The sequence below is a fragment of the Poecilia reticulata genome, chromosome 15 (genome assembly GCF_904066995.2).
Source record: "Poecilia reticulata chromosome 15, P_reticulata-male-v2, whole genome shotgun sequence".
Taxonomy (NCBI): domain Eukaryota; kingdom Metazoa; phylum Chordata; class Actinopteri; order Cyprinodontiformes; family Poeciliidae; genus Poecilia; species Poecilia reticulata.
The window spans coordinates 12,685,660-12,700,649 of record NC_088844.1 but is presented as its reverse complement, the minus strand read 5'-3'; the positions used below and the strand labels follow the sequence as shown (position 1 = coordinate 12,700,649).

Here is a 14,990-nt window from a genome sequence, read left to right as displayed (position 1 = left end):
CAGTTTCTTTAGCTTCCAGTTTTGCTGAGAAAACTCTGGTGCACTTCGAGCCGGGGGTTGGACCGGGGCAGGTCATATTTCACCGTCAGTCTGACTTGCCCCAACAATGTGACAGCTGGTGACAAATAACCTGGCTCATGATTGAAATCTGACAAAATAACGCTGTGTTTTATAATAGCGTCCTCGAGCAGAAATATGGAAGCCGCAAACTAAACAGTCCTTCATCACCTCCATGCCAGTCCCAGCGGTTCTCCATTAAGGGCCAGATCATTGTGTTATGCCTCCCCCCCCCACCGTCCCAGCTGACCGCCGAAGTGACAGGCCCGGCTTGCCGCCTTGACATTGAAAAATATTTGTACTGACAAGGCCACAAATCACATGCCGACAAGTTTTAAAACTCAATGTTCACTCCATGTGCATCTGCTATATTCTCGTTAAAAGTGTAATATGGTAGTCTCTCCCCTCCGCGTTCTTTTATTATTATGGTATTGACAGCGACTATAATAAAGTTGTGCTGTTTTGATGCCAGGGAGGGAAGCTCAGGAGATGGAGAGATTGAGGGGAAGGGCGTATGTGGGGTGAGAGACGAAGAGAGCGGCTGCGATGGTTGAATGCTCGCATGGCGCCGTAACAAAAGCGCTCCATTTTCATGACAGAACTTCATCTGACATGTTTAGTTTGATAGTCTACCTGTGGCCTTCTCAATACGTCTAAATCCTGCATTATGCTGCATTTTTAGTTAGGCTTAAAATGCAATCTCTTGCTTGATATTCGCATCTGAATTACTTTTTAACCCTATGTTTTCAACACTGTCTCCCATGCTCTATGCATGGGAGTGTAATCAGCATGCTTGTCTACTCTAGTGCTTTGGAGCCTGTGGTTGCTCTAACATCCCCCTGTTTAAAACCTCATCGACCATGTAGGCCTTAATGTGTGCCCGGTGCACACGAGCAAGTGTGCTTTAGGCTCATTGTTAACATAAGGCCAAATCTGTAATATAGCACGGACAATTAAGTGCACAATTTTTGTATAAATGCAAAATCCCTCACTGTGAATTATTTAATCCCCTCTCTACAGTTCATTTAATAGAGCCCTTTTGGCGGCCGGTTGGAGTCACAGAAAACTAATTTGATTCTGTTCCTTGATTTAATTAGATCTTATGATGTATGGTATTGCTAATTCGGTGGCTCACCATGCGTTGTCGGCGCCTGTCCCTTGCACTGGCGGTGAGCTGTCAGAGCCCCATTTTTAACAGTATTGAAAAATTCAAGCTTTATTATTGCCCCCTCACTCATTTTCTCCCATCAGAGGGGAAAGTAATGAGCTTTTAGTCTCTCCTCTTTTACTCGTCGCCCCTCTCCTCTTGTCTCTCCATTTTTGTCGCTCTGCGGCGCCGTCTTTCTTTCTTTCTTTCCTTTTTTTTGTGTGTGTGTGTGTGCGTGTGTACTTTCTTCTTCCTTTCATTCTCTTTTGAAACAGTAAGAGTGGATAAAGAGTCCGGGAGAGCACAAGGAAAAGAACCATGAAAGCGGAGAGGCGGAAAGTAGAAATGATGGCACCGATGAGTGCAATACACTGCGGAGAATGAAAAGAACAGAGAATGAAATGAGCAGGTAAGATAGCAGAGAGCAGGGAGGGATGATCAGCTGAGAGAACGGATTTGTCAGAGAGAAGTGGAAGGTGAACATAACTGTGTTAGTGAATATGAGTGATAAGTAGTAGTTAGAAGGGAGGAAGAGAGAAAAAGGTAGATCAAAAGAACCAGGGGAAAGAAAGGATAAGAGGAGAGGTGGAGATTGTGCTGTACGCTTACAGCGCTCCGGGCTTACTGCTCTGGCATTAGCTCACTGATTCATGAGTTAAGTTTCCCCAACTGCCCATGGCTATTAGCTTTCAGTTCCTTCGGCTGTCATTTAGACTCCAAAGAGTCTTTTGGTTAATGCACTGTTTTAATGAGAGTGCACCACTCGCTAATATATTTGACTGTATGAAAGGTCACAACAGGAAGCTAAACAGATTGAAAGAGTGGGAGCAGAATGGCAGCAGGGCTGTCAGGAGGCAAGACGGCTTTTCGAGCAAACTGATTGGATTGGGAGGTGGAACGTGAGAGCCGGGCGGCGGGGTTAACGTTAACCTGTGAGGCAGGCTGCGGCGGTGTCGCTGTTCCGCGCGACGAACGCTCCCTCTGCCCCGGCGCCCAACGATCCATAACCGGCCGAGGAACTGATGGGTTTACCGCTCTCTCTTATAGACACGCTTCATCTATCAGCTGCTACCTCGGAGGGAGAGAAAAGTTAGGGAAAGAGATGGAGAGAGACAAGCAAAATAAGGAGCCGACACGAGGAAGAGGGACGTGTTTCATTGCTGGGGATTGTAATGGTACGCCCAACCCATGAGACAATACGCCCTGTTGGGTTCACTAGAGAAAGATGAGAATAGCAATATTTTTATTTTTTGAAAACTAAGAATCCCTGTGTGTTGTGTGTTCGCAAATGAAGAAAGATTTACATCTCAAACAGTGCATTAAATAATCTCTGCTCAGTTTAAGATTATCCACCTGGAGTTTGATCGGTCTAAATATTTTTCATTCTATCCCACAGATGGTCGGATGCGGTCCAGAATCTTTGAAAAATGTGAAATAGCCATTCAGCTTAGCACAGATTGTGTAATTTGAATGGCAAATGACACCTTTAGAATCATTAGTACTGAATAACTAGACTGTTGGGTTGTTTTTAATGCTGACAAATCTTTTGCAGATTATTTCTCAAGCTATCACAGTATCGTCTTTTGGACTAAATCCCTAAAAAAGCCAAACAGACAGGAGGAGGAGGAAATAGGGAGTTGGCATGTAAAGGGTGTTTAGTGGAGCTGACATTAAACTGAGAAACTCAAGAAGAAGGGGCCCAAACCCCTTCCTCTTGAGCCGTTGAGCAAGAAGGACTCAATGACTAACTACTGTCCTTTAATTTTTAGAGCCGTCCGTCGGCTGTTATCACAGAGTTAGGAAAAAGTTGGGCAAAGAGATGCAGCAAATCACATTGTCCTTTTAGCACAATTAGTTGGTCATCGTATTCTCAATTTTTTTAGGAATCATATGTCACTTTGTCAGCCTTTCTTTTTCTTTCCAAAAACAATGTAAAACAAATTAAAACAATGTTAAGCACATGTCAGTGATGGAGTCCTGAGGGCCATAAAGCTTTATTAGTCAACTCATGATGGCACGACTCAGCAGAAGACCAGAACTGACATCTTGCAATTTGTTTACAGAGAAATATAAACAAACTATTGAATTGCAATTCAATTCAGTTTAAATCATTTCTATTCAAGTCATTTCACATCACCAGTTCAATCCAATTTAGTCAAAATCAGTTGATTTATGTGAGACATATTTTCAACTAATACCAACCAACTCAAGGTCATCCCAATGCAAATGTTGAGTTGATTATCATTGAATGTGGGCCATGTGAAACATTTTCCTGGCCTTTGCCCTTCACACTCTCACATCTTGTCAATACACAATCCCTTTTTTTTTATGTCACAAGACACCCATAAGGGTTTGTCTCCAAACTGCAGAGCCATGATCAGGTTTGGTCCACAAACCTGATAATCTAACAGTCATCCATTCAAAACTAATCAAACATTTACAAAGGTGCCATGATGTGGAGAGAGCTCTATTCGTCAGCGTCCGCCATCACCAACACACGGGCTGACCTCGTTATGCTCGCGGCGTCTCAATCTAACTATGCAAATGAGACGGCGACACGGGTGGGGGAGGGGGTGGATGCAGGGGACTGGCAACTAGACTTGTGTATAGAAATTATAAACAAATAGCCATCCATTATGGGTGGAGTTTCATGGACTGGGCAGTGCCTGGCAGTGAGGCTGAGACAAACTCTTCCCCCGTCGGACAATCGATCACTGAGCAGGAAGTGACAGTGTTGTCAAGGTGAATTAGCAGCATATGTCAAGCTTTTGTTATAAATCCCGGCCTACTGTAACCCTTATTTTCCCCCCCGTGCGATGTATGAACTCAGCTGATGATATATCAACATTGTTTGGAGATTTATTATTCAGGGAGGAGTGATTCCGCAGGGGGAGCTGTGGCGCGGAGTGGGACAGGTCTTGTGGCGAGGGGGTTCTGGGGGAGTGAAAAGTGGGCTCCTCTCCCTGTAATCCTCTCCTGCTGCCTGTAGGCCTCAGACCTTTTTTCCTCTCCATTACCCAAACCATTTGTTTATTGAGCAGTAATTACAAACCCCCGAGCCTAGAGGCAAACAGGCGGTGAGGCACTGTAATGATGCAGACATTTATAACAATACATCATAACAACAGCGGATTCCAGACAACGAATTCATGTTGCGGGGCTCAAGATCCAGGTGGTTCGCGGTGACTTAGAAGGTAATATGCAGGCAGGTAGAGCATTATCGATTTGTAAGAAACTTCATCCCTCTCAAAGGCTTGAGCTAAGCAGGGTAATATGTTGTATTTCATTTACAATTTTCATGCATGTTTGCTTCACAAGCTTAAAAACCACAATCTGTTCTGAGACAGGGTGAAAAAGAGGGGGGGGGGAGAGAACATTTTCTCATTTTCAGCACTCCAGAAGCCATTTAGTGCTCCCTGTGTTAGAGTGGCAATCCCTATTACCGCTGGATAAAGTGTACCCTTTTTTATTTGAAATGAAAATGTCAGTAATTTCTTTTGAGATTGATGACTCCTTACACACAGGCCCAATAAATGAAAAATTGATGAGGCTCAGTTCTCTCTTTTAATATTTAAGGCAATATTAAAGCCTCTCTTACACCTCATGGAAATAGTTTTATTTAAAAGGAATAAGACCATTGGGCATTGTTTACTGAACACCCCATGCATGTTTTATAAAACCGGCGCCTCTTGGAGGAATTCAAAGGCCCTTGAAATTGTTACTGTTTTGCAGTAAGTATAAAACGACTTAAGAGGAAGTCGAATGGCCTCGGCGTTGTTGTGTCGCCGCTCTCCTGTTGTTGGATGTGGGGCCGCTTTGATGAGGGTTCTAATGGCAGATAGCGGCGCCAGGGATGGAGCGAGCGGGGAGGGGAGGAGTTGCACAATAAATGGCTGAGATTTTATTTCTTCTATTGGGTCGTAATGTGTGCTCGGTGAGGAAATTGATGTTTAACGTGCCTGAGCGGACGAGCGGGATGAATTGCCATTTAAAACAAAGACCCATGGGTTCAAAGCAAGGGAGGAGGAGAGAGGAGAGGAAAAGGTAGAAGTAGGACAAGGAGAGGAAACTACTTGGATTGCTGCACAAGCCAGGGGCAAGGAGAGCCCCGTGCAAAGGTTGAAAATGATACCCAGGTATTACCTTCAAATTTGTTTGAAGGGCTGAAACTGTGAGCTCACAGTGAACTAAATCTAGCCGAGGAGTTCACACCTCTAAACAAAGCTCGGCCTGTGATTACTTTCATGGCTCTTATTTGTACGGAAAGCTAATTCATTCAAAATTCAGCTTTAGCCTGCAGTTAAACAACTAAGGCCAAATATTCCAACGGTAGACGGTGGGAACATCAAGATTTTGGTGTAGGACTACACAGTCATGCAAGGCATGGTATGTGAGAAATGAGCAACCATTTCAAATGAATGGATTGGCACACAGTTTAATCCCTTAACACACAACAGTTCCAGATGACTAAAATTTCATTATAACTGAGTCCTCAGCACACATTTGACGCATTTTGCCGAAGCGCACAGATTACCGGGTTTCAGCTGAGGACAGGGTTGGACGATACTGCTGAAGAACAGATCACAATATAAGCATTTCACATCAGTGGATATCACTAATTATTGATTCGCTTTTTGCTTTAATTCTTTTTCTCTTCTATTGAAAATACTGGTGACTTGACCTTCCGTTTTTGTATTCACTTCATGCCATTGTGGTTTATTTTTAAGCAGTCATAAGACACGGTGGGGAAAACTTAAAATTATGAGGGGCCGTTTAGGACAAAATCTATGTTTTGTCTCTCACACACTACAAGAAACTCACGCACACTCAAAAAAACATCACGCACACTCAAAAAAACATCACGCACACTCAAAAAAACATCACGCACACTCAAAAAATACTCAAATTGCGTATACACACTACTAAAATGTCTCACACGCACACACATTTTATCTTTCTCGCACACATACACTGTACTAACAACTCGCACACGCACACAAATGCTATCTTTCTCGCTCACATACACACTACTAACATGTCGCACACACACACAAAAGCTATCTTTCTCGCACACATACACACTACTAACATGTCGCACACACAAATGCTATCTTTCTCGCACACATACACGGTACTAACTCGCACACGCACACAAATGTTTCTCTCACATCAGTGGTGGAGAAAGTACTCAAAAAATTTACTTAAGTAAAAGTACAAATACACAGTCAAAAATGTACTCAAGTAAAAGTCAAAGTACCACATTAACATTTTACTTAAGTAAAAGTAAAAAAGTACTGGCTTTTAAAAATACTTAAGTATTAAAAGTAAAAGTACTTGCTGAATATACATAACCTAATCGCTAATAGGTTAGCGATTAGTGTGCTGATCGTATTTAATTTTAATACATCAGAAATGTGCCGTTGTAATAAACAATGCCACAGATTAAACATGTTCTTATTGTGTTTATTCTCTGTAACAGTTTAGACTTAGATATATGATTCTATGAATCATAATTTCAGGGATGGAAACATCTCGTCTCCTGTCCTAACATAGCATGAACTTTATTAGTGGCATTTATTTAGAAAGAAATCCAACTGAAAGGGGATGTAAAGAAGGTGCGGGCGGGGTGGAGGACATGCAACCAAGGAGCCACGTAGCAGAGTTGTAGTCAAGACCACCGAACCCAAGACCAGCGCCCCGCGCTAAATGACACAATAACATTAAGTTTACCTATCAAAATTGGTTCTCAGATTGATCTGAAAGATCCACATTCCCTTAAGAACACCTAGATATTAAATACGTAAGAGCTGACCAGTAACAATTAAAACTCATTTCATTCCGTTTTGCTTTCATCGCTGAGCTACAATCCGCAGAGGTCTCCTGGCATCCCTATAAAATTAACGCCCTGGGCGGTGGCCCATATTGCTCATGTCAGAAACCTCAACTGCCTGTACCATTAAACCATGAAACATAGCAATTAACGGTAAACAACGTTCAACTATGAACACTGTCCAACGGCGCAACAAGCAAGAAGTAACTAAGCAGAAGGAGCATCGTGACTGTTCTCATCCTCCCTCCCACTGCGATGTTTGCCACCATGACAGGAGACGAAATCAATCAATGAGCAATGAGCATGCTCTGTGTTCATACGTTCAACTTTTACTTATTCCGCGAATAAATAAATGTGTGTATGTACACACACACACACACACACACATATATATATATATATATATATATATATATATATATATATATATATATATATATATATATATACTGCAGTATACACAATAACACAGAACGTCTCTCAGTGAGGCTTCAGTCCTTTAGGATTCAGTAAAGATCCGTCCAGAAGAATCGGATCGTTCCTGAATGTTATATCACTATATTGCACTTTGGTCACAGCGTCGTCCCATATATATGACACCTCAGTCAACACCTCCACACAACAATTCAGCTCATGAGTAACAACTTGTTTTCATCGCAGATGCAACATGTGTCTCTGTACAGCTAGCTTAGCTAGCATCACGTCCACAGATCTTACCTTTCTTTAAGCTTTCCTTCCAAGTGACGCTAAAAGTTGGACAAAGTCCCACCGTGATTTTACATGTCGCCATATCTATGATTTATGCAGCTATTATATAACTGACATTAGACAGACAGCTTCTCCCGCTCAGAGGAAACCACTGCGCATGTCTGGAGCTCCGCATGCAAGTAAAGGTGGAGCCGATGGGTGACAACAGACACCAAGTCACGTTATTGCTTGGATTTTACGGCGCCACCTTAAGTTTCTGAACTTCACATTTTAACGAACAAAAAACTCAACGGGACTTGAATGTAACGAGTAACGCGACAGTTTTGTAGAAATGTAGTGAAGTAGAAAGTACAGATACTTACTGTAAAATGTAGTGGAGTAAAAGTAGAAAGTATCCATTATTAAATCTACTTAAGTAAAGTACAGATACACAAAAATTGTACTTAAGTACAGTAACGAAGTATTTGTACTTCGTTACTTCCCACCACTGTCTCACATACACAAGACTAAAGTTACGCGCACACACACACAGTGCTTAGACTCGTATTATGCATGTGTGAGAGCGAGACTCGTTTTTTGAATGTGTGAGTATTGTCACGGAAGAGGCGGGGCATAATTTTTTGATCAACTGCGCATGCGTTGATCCTAAACTATAAGCTTCGATTGTTAACTCACTGTATGTTCTATTACTTAGTATATTTGTGCTTTTAAATATATATAGAACTTTAAAATTTCTTGTAACTTAAATGTACTATAGAATTAAATAAATCTGATTGATTGATTAGAAATAGCAAAATTGCTGTAGTACAATCTGTCCACTGGGTGCCAGCATTACAGGAATTATTAACCGTTGCCAACTACTGCCGAAGAAGAAAGAGTCTGCTATACCGAACATGGCTAACTCTAGTTCAAAACGAGGCGGTATTGGACCGCAGTGAAGTTAGTTTCAAGTTGGTTATTCGATATTCGAGCTCCGGGGAGTAGGGGTGTTTAGCACAAGGTTGATCCGATTTATGAACGTTAATGTCGGCCGGGGGTTCTCCACAACTCCCGGCCGCAGCGCACCAAGGTTTACTTAGGGACTGTCAACAAATTACCGAATCAGACATTCCTGTAAAAAAAATGTTAATAAATGCCTTGAATTGTAACCAACTAACTCATGCTTAGTCATATACAATACTTTGAATAATTTTAATACTAAATAATATAATGTTTTCTTCAATAGCTTCCAGGTCATGCAAAGTATTGACTCAGAATCACTTAGAAATTGTTCTATTAGTCTGTATAGATGAGGCACAAACATTTGTTTTCCATTTTTAGCCATTTTCCATTTTTTAGGATTTTTTTGGGTCAAAATTGAGTGCTTTTCTTCAATAGCTTCCAGGTCTTGTGACCCGTTGACCCAGAACCAGTTTGAAATTGTTCCATCAGTCTGTAGCAGGGGTCCCCAAACTTTTTCCTGTGAGGGCCACATAGCTTTTCCCTTCTCTGGTCGGGGGCCGGAGTCAGTTTGTGACAGAACAAGTGTTACACGTTTATCACCTGCGCTGCTGGAAATGGTTGATATATATATTATATATTAATATATATATTATATATATATATACTGCTCAAAAAAATAAAGGGAACACTTAAACAACACAATATAACTCCAAGTAAATCAAACTGTCCACTTGGGAAGGAACACTGATTGACAACAGGGACCCTCGTCTGGTCAATCAGTGTCGCTTCCTAAGTGGACAGTTTGATTTCACAGAAGTTTGATTTACCTGGAGTTATATTGTGTTGTATAAGTGTTCCCTTTATTTTTTTGAGCAGTATATTTCAGACCAGCAGCATTATTTTCTGGAGTATCTATCTGAAGTTCCAAATTAGTTTGTGATAATATTTCAAATTTCATATATAATATTTGTATTAATATACTAATTATATAAATTATTACTAATATAATTACTAATAATTATATTACTATAAGTAATATAGTAATATAATAATTACTATATCACTAAGTATCATATTATACACTGTATAATAAATTGTGTATTGATTAATATGCTAATATATTAATATTATTATTACAAATTCCATCCATCCATTTTCTTCCACTTATCCGGGGTCGGAAGAAAATGGATGGATGGAATTTGTAATAATAATAATAATAATAATGAATATTAATATATTAGCATATTAATCAATTATTACAAATTATTATACTAATTATTATGATTTTATAATAATTGCTATATTATTATAAAATTATAACATTTTCTTCCATCATCTATTATCTAATGTGCGCAAAATCTTTTTGTACTGTGGGAGGAAGCCGGAGCACCCGGAGAAAACCCACTCATGCTCATGGAGAGCATGCCAACCCCATGCTTAAAGAACCCAGGCCGGCCGGGATTCAAACCCAAGACAACAGACTGGACTGGAGACGCAACAGTGAAGCATCTATAAGAAGGGACAGAGCAGACAGAAGCTAAGATCCTTCACGGTTTGCAGCAAGATGCTGCAGATCTGTTGTTTAGAGCGTCATCTTATCTGCTGCCATCTGTTGGGGCAGCAGCATCAGAGCCAGGGACCTAAAAAGGCTCAACAGCCTGATAGAGAAGGCTGGTTCTGTTCTGGAAACGACTGTGCAACCTCTGGAGAAAGAAGGATTCTTCGTAGGATCAAGAAAATTAGGAACAATCCTGATCATCCTCTTTGACGAGACTGTCTTGGGATGGCTCTTCAATGGCTCTTTGAAGAATCTTGATGAGCGATAGCATGTAATTTCCCTATGGGATTAACAAAGTATTTTTAAAGTGAATTGAAACAGGAAATGTAATTACCACTGGTAAATACATTTTACCAGTGGTAATTACTTCTGCCATTCCAAATATTAGAAGGAGCGCAGCAGATGTGTCATACTGTCACTCAAAATGGCCAAAAAGAAAGTTTTGGCCATTTTGATTTAGTCCGCTTTTTAGGTTCAGATACTCTTAGTAAACATCTCGCCTCATATGTCCAATCTTCTAATGCCGCTTTTGGTAGATTAATAATTAAGTTTTTGCCTTCAACTGTATTGTTTTCAGAGTCAAATTCTCCATCCAGGGAGAAAGATTGTTCTTGGAGATCATAGCTGTAGTCGTCATGGCTGTAGTCGTCTATTGTCTCATTTTTCACAGCAGGGGCAAAAAAGTCTTCATCGTCTTCATCGTACTCAACTCCTGCCATGTGAGCATTGGCCGAGAGCGTTTACCACAAACTTTCCCAGCCGGGGAAGTTTGTTCTTTTAGATCAAGGCATTCTGTTTCTAGGACTGATTTTTCTTTTCCTGGGTTTAGTCCTCTAAATCTACTTTTTGTCGTAGCAGGAGTTGAGTCTTCATATTGTCCCTCATCCTCAACTCCTGCCCAAGAGAACATAGGGGGAGAACGTTTACCGCAAACCTCCCCAGCCGGGGAAGTTTGCTCTCTGAGCTCAGAGACCTTGTTCTCTTGGACAGTTGTCTTTTCAGGGGTCCAGTCTTCGGATGTCTTTTTCGTCGTAGCAGGAGTTGAGTCGTCAATCTCTTCATCATACTTAACTCCTGCCCAAGAGAACATAGGGGGAGAACGTTTACTGCAAACTTCCCCAGCCTGAGCTCAGAGACGTTGTTCTCTTGGACAGTTGTCTTTTCAGGGGTCCAGTCTTCGGATGTCTTTTTCGTCGTAGGAGGAGTTGAGTCGTCATGCTCTTCATCACACTTAACTCCTGTCCAAGAGAACATTGGGGGAGAACGTTTACCGCAAACTTCCCCAGCCGGGGAAGTTTGCTCTCTGAGCTCAGAGACATCATGCCCTTGGTAAGATCTCTCTTCCTGGCTCTCGTCTTCAGGTGCCGCTTTTTTCCCACTCGAGGAAGTTTGTTCCTCGGCAGGGGAACGATTGGATAAATAGTTATCTGATTCAGCTGTCTTTTCAACTATATTGTCTTCCCCAGCCAGTGAACTTTGCTTCCCAGCTGGGGAAGGCTTGAAAAGATGAGCATCAATCACATCGTATTCACAGTCAGTGTGCTCGTCCTCAGAGCTAAATTTTTTTTCAGGGAGAACTCCCCCCCCCCAGCCGAGGAAGGATGCCATCGTTGCCATGGAAACGGTCAGATCAGTTCTGCATGACTCAAGCTATTAACCCTTTGCAACTGCGTCACTTACAAGACACACTTCCTGCTAAAGAGCCCCCTGGTGGATGAAAAAGAATCCACATATAAACCGGAAAATACAATATATGAAAAAAAAATCTGAACGGTCTCTGGTATTTGTTCAGGGGGCCGGACCAAATGTGGAGGATCCGGCCCGCGGGCCGTAGCTTTTTGGGGACCACTGATTTAAAACAAACGTTAAAAACCACAAAACATTAAAATTCTCCTGGAGGTCAGATGGAGCTTAAATCGAATTGTTTGACCAAAATGACCTCTGTTACATTTGAAGCAACGTCTAGAGATGTCATCCAGAAACAAAACTGAAGTTATTACCTTTATACGTAACAATTAACAATATAGAGTCAGCACACACTTCCAGGATTAAGAGACTAATGTTGCAAAAAGAAGAACGTTTGTCTTTAGTCTCATTGATTACACTGCAAAGCTTAACAAGTAATTCTGGTCAGTTTCTAGAGCAAATATCTTAGTACACTAGCTTACTAGCTTTCAAGTAACTTTTCAGCAAGATATGTGAACTTAAGTCAATTGTTGATTACTGTAATATTAATAAAACAAATGGCTGATTGTTTCACACTAGGACTTTTTCATGAATATTAAAAAAAGTACTGAATATATTTTGCTGAAAGGTTACATGTCTTATTTCAAGTGAACAAAGAAACTACACCAAAAATGCTTGGTAAGATTTTTTATTTTTGCAGTGTAATCAATGCGACTAGCGATAAACACATGGATGAGCTTTTCTAATGCCAAGACACGATTAGTCCTTTGATCCTAAAGATGTTCTTCAGGTGATAGAAGGCCGACTTTGTAACTGTCTTCATGCGTCTCTGAAGGCTCAGATCTGAGTCCACCAGAAAAAATGCCTGTTAATATTTTGTGTTTTTACAGTGCACAGTCACAGTGTCTTCACAGTCTGCTGTTGTTGTATCAACGTTCCAGAACCTCTCGGGTCTTCTGGTCCTGCTCTGCATCACAACCAGAACCAAACATCGAGAAGCGGCATTCAGCTTCTATGCTCCACAGATCTGGGACAAACTTCTAGAAAACTGCGAAACAGACGAAACACTGAGTTCCTTTAAATCAAGACTGTTTAGAGCAGGGGTCCCCAAACTTTTTCCTGTGAGGGCCACATAACTTTTCCCTTCTCTGGTGGGGGGCCGGAGTCAGTTTGTAACAGAAAAAGTGTGACGATTGCAGGAGTGCCTAAATGTAAAAATATATTGTTTTCCAGAAAGCACAATCAAATAACATTCTCTGGGTTCTTCACAGAAAAAAATCCAGGAAGGATTATAATCCGTATTTTCCTAACTATCAGCCGCACCGGACTATAAACCACAACCCCAAAGTTCTTTTTTAACCCAGTAAACATGCACATATAAGCCTCAGATATCTCTGCCGCTCCAGGTTTTCCACAACGATGCAGCAGAGGGGGGCGGACACCCAACATTTGAGTAATAACAGGTCAATTGAATATCACATTTATTAGTGTTGAAAAAGAAAAAGTTGCCAAGTTTAGATTTAACTGAACTGATTACGGTCGTTTCCATACGGTAACTAACAGTAAAAGTGCTGATTCTTCGTGTTGCTACTAGCATGTGCTAAAACTGTCAAAACACAAACAACTCAGGATGAGCTCAGAGCAGCTTACAGAAGTGTTTTATATTCAGATACATAGTACAACTGATACAACAGCTACCTCAGAATGCTATGAGCTGCAATGCTATTTAACGACCTGAGAAATCTTAGCAGCCTGCTAGTTAGCAATGACGTAGCACATAATCAAATCGCCCGCAGGTATTTCCAAAACTAATTCAATAAACAAGTTACTTATTTTGTCATATGTTAACATAAAGGCTCATTTTGAAGTATAAGTTGCTACTTACAGGCATTGCTTCGAAGAACTCGACCTGGAATGCGGCGTTCATAACAGACACGTGAGTTCATCTGCTCTACCGCTATCAAACAACCGTACATAACCGAACATAACACAAAAGTCCAGCAGTTCCCCAAAAGTCCAACAGATGGCAGCAATGCGTCATGCAAAACAAAACATCCACAGTTTACAGGACACATTTCCTGCTAAAGAGCCCCCTGGTGGTTGAAGAAAAATCCGCATATAAACCGAAAAATACAATATATAAAAAAAAAATCTGAACGCTCTCTGGTATTGTTCAGGGGGCCGGACCAAATGTGGAGGCGGGCCGGATCCGGCCCGCGGGCCGTAGTTTGGGGACCCCTGGTCTGTAGAGATGAGGCAGGAATGTTTGGTTCGGTAATTTGTTGACAGTCCCTAAGTAAACCTTGGTGCGCTGCGGCCAGGAGTTGTGGAGAACCCCCGGCCGACATTAGCGTTCATTAATCGGATCAACCTTGAGCTAAACGCCGCTACTCTCCGGAGCTCGAATATCGAATATCCAACTTGAAACAAACTTCACTGCGGTCCAATACCGCCTCGTTTTGAACTAGAGTTAGCCATGTTCGGTATAGCAGACTCTTTCTTCTTCGGCACTAGTTGGCGCCGGTTAATAATTCCTGTAATGCTGGCACCCAGTGGACAGATTGTACTACAGCAATTTTGCTATTTCTAATCAATCAATCAGATTTATTTATTTCTATAGTACATTTAAGTTACAAGAAATTTTAAAGTTCTATATATATTTAAAAGCACAAATATACTAAGTAATAGAACATACAGTGAGTTAACAATCGAAGCTTATAGTTTAGGATCAACGCATGCGCAGTTGATCAAAAAATTATGCCCCGCCTCTTCCGTGACAATACTCACACATTCAAAAAACGAGTCTCGCTCTCACACATGCATAATACGAGTCTAAGCACTGTGTGTGTGTGCGCGCAACTTTAGTCTTATGTATGTGAGAGAAACATTTGTGTTCGTGTGCGAGTTAGTACAGTGTATGTGTGCGAGAAAGATAGCATTTGTGTGTGTGCGAGTTGTTAGTACAGTGTTTGTGTGCGAGAAAGATAAAATGTGTGTGCGTGTGAGACATTTTAGCAGTGGTGGGAAGTAACGAAGTACAAGTACTTCGTTACTGTACTTAA

At 41.2% G+C, this 14,990-nt stretch overlaps 1 long non-coding RNA gene across 1 annotated transcript in view; it reads right to left on the bottom strand.

The window, feature by feature from the left end:
* LOC145555225 (uncharacterized) overlaps nucleotides 1–14,483 on the bottom strand; it is a 28,050-nt gene extending 13,567 nt beyond the window's left edge. The window contains exon 1 of the long non-coding RNA XR_014091329.1: nucleotides 13,814–14,483. This is a non-coding gene — a long non-coding RNA (uncharacterized LOC145555225). The remainder of the gene's footprint in view (nucleotides 1–13,813) is intronic.
* Between the last annotated feature and the right edge of the window lie 507 nt (nucleotides 14,484–14,990).